The sequence below is a fragment of the Arachis stenosperma genome, chromosome 4 (assembly GCF_014773155.1).
Source record: "Arachis stenosperma cultivar V10309 chromosome 4, arast.V10309.gnm1.PFL2, whole genome shotgun sequence".
Classification (NCBI taxonomy): Eukaryota; Viridiplantae; Streptophyta; class Magnoliopsida; order Fabales; family Fabaceae; genus Arachis; species Arachis stenosperma.
The window spans coordinates 7,429,499-7,431,727 of NC_080380.1; the positions used below are offsets into that span (position 1 = coordinate 7,429,499).

General features: G+C 42.6%; 1 non-coding gene across 1 annotated transcript; it reads left to right on the forward strand.

Moving 5' to 3' along the window:
* Positions 1-1,571: 1,571 nt before the first annotated feature.
* LOC130978566 (small nucleolar RNA R71) lies at positions 1,572-1,679 on the forward strand. The gene has a single exon (XR_009086190.1). It is a non-coding gene; the product is annotated as a small nucleolar RNA R71 (small nucleolar RNA).
* The last annotated feature ends 550 nt before the right edge of the window (positions 1,680-2,229 follow it).

Sequence of the window (2,229 nt, forward strand, 5' to 3'; positions counted from 1 at the left end):
TTTGACTGTGGGGGCTCTGCTTGGCTCTGTTTTGAGAGAAGCTCTTCATGCTTCTTCTCCATGATGATAGAGGGATATCCTTGGGCCTTAAACACCATGGATTCTTCATTCACTTGAATGATCAACTCTCCTCTATCAACATCAATCACAGCCTTTGCTGTGGCTAGGAATGGTCTGCCAAGGATGATGGATTCATCCATGCACTTCCCAGTCTCTAGGACTATGAAATCAGTAGGAATGTAATGGTTTTCAACCTTAACCAGAACATCCTCTACAAGTCCATGGGCTTGTTTTCTTGAGTTGTCTGCCATTTCTAGTGAGATTTTTGCAGCTTGCACCTCAAAGATCCCTAATTTCTCCATTACAGAGAGGGGCATGAGGTTTACACTTGACCCTAAGTCACACAAGGCCTTCTTGAAGGTCATGGTGCCTATGGTACAAGGTATAGAAAACTTCCCAGGATCCTGCCTCTTTTGAGGCAGTTTCTGCCTAGACAGGTCATCCAGTTCTTTGGTGAGCAAGGGAGGTTCATCTTCCCAAGTCTCATTTCCAAATAACTTGTCATTTAGCTTCATGATTGCTCCAAGGTATTTAGCAACTTGCTCTTCAGTGACATACTCATCCTCTTCAGAGGAAGAATACTCATCAGAGCTCATGAAAGGCAGTAGCAAGTCCAAGGGAATCTCTATGGTCTCAGTCTGAGCCTCAGATTCCCAAGGTTCCTCATTGGGGAACTCATTAGAGGCCAGTGGACGTCCAGTGAGGCCTTCCTCAGTGGCGTTCACTGCCTCTTCTTCCTCCCAGAATTCGGCCATGTTTATGGCTTTGCACTCTCCTTTTGGATTTTCTTCAGTGTTACTTGGGAGAGTGCTTGGAGGAAGTTCAGTAATTTTCTTGCTCAGCTGACCCACTTGTCCTTCCAAATTCCTAATGGAAGATCTAGTTTCAGTCATGAAACTTTGAGTGGTTTTGATCAGATCAGAGACCATGGTTGCTAAGTCAGAATTATTCTGCTTAGAGCTCTCTGTCTGTTGCTGAGAAGATGATGGAAAAGGCTTGCCATTGTCAAACCTGTTTCTTCCACCATTGTTATTGAAACCTTGTTGAGGTCTCTCGTGATTCTTCCATGAAAGATTTGGGTGATTTCTCCATGAAGAATTATAGGTGTTACCATAGGGTTCTCCTAGGTAATTTACCTCTTCCATGGAAGGGTTCTCAGGATCATAAGCTTCTTCCTCAGATGAAGCTTCCTTAGTACTGTTTGGTGCATTTTGCATTCCAGACAGACTTTGAGAAATCAAATTGACTTGTTGAGTCAATATTTTATTCTGGGCCAAAATGGCATTCAGAGTGTCAATATCAAGAACTCCTTTCTTCTGACTAGTCCCATTGTTCACAGGATTTCTTTCAGAAGTGTACATGAATTGGTTATTTGCAACCATTTCAATCAGTTCTTGAGCTTCAGTAGGCGTCTTCTTCAGATGAAGAGATCCTCCTGCAGAGCTATCCAAGGACATCTTAGATAGTTCAGAGAGACCATCATAGAAAATACCTATGATGCTCCATTCAGAAAGCATGTCAGAAGGACATTTTCTGATTAATTGTTTGTATCTTTCCCAAGCTTCATAGAGGGATTCTCCATCCTTTTGTCTAAAGGTTTGGACTTCCACTCTAAGCTTACTCCATCTTTGTGGTGGAAAGAATTTTGCCAAGAAGGCATTGACTAGCTTTTCCCATGAGTCCAGGCTTTCTTTAGGTTGAGAGTCCAACCATATTCTAGCTCTGTCTCTTACAGCAAAAGGGAATAGCATCAGTCTATAGACTTCAGGGTCAACCCCATTAGTCTTGACTGTGTCACAGATTTGCAAGAATTCAGCTAAAAACTGATGAGGATCTTCCATTGGAAGTCCATGGAACTTGCAATTCTGTTGCATTAGAGAAACTAATTGAGGCTTAAGCTCAAAGTTGTTTGCTCCAATGGCAGGGATAGAGATGCTTCTCCCATAAAAATCAGGAGTAGGTGCAGTAAAGTCACCCAGCACCTTCCTTGCATTGTTTGCATTGTTGTTGTTTTCTGCTGCCATGTTTTCTTCCTTGAAGAATTCGGTCAGGTCCTCTAAAGAGAGTTGTGCTTTGGCTTCTCTTAGCTTTCTCTTCAAAGTCCTTTCAGGTTCAGGATCAGCTTCAACAAGAATGCCTTTGTCCTTGCTCCTGCTCATATGAAAGAGA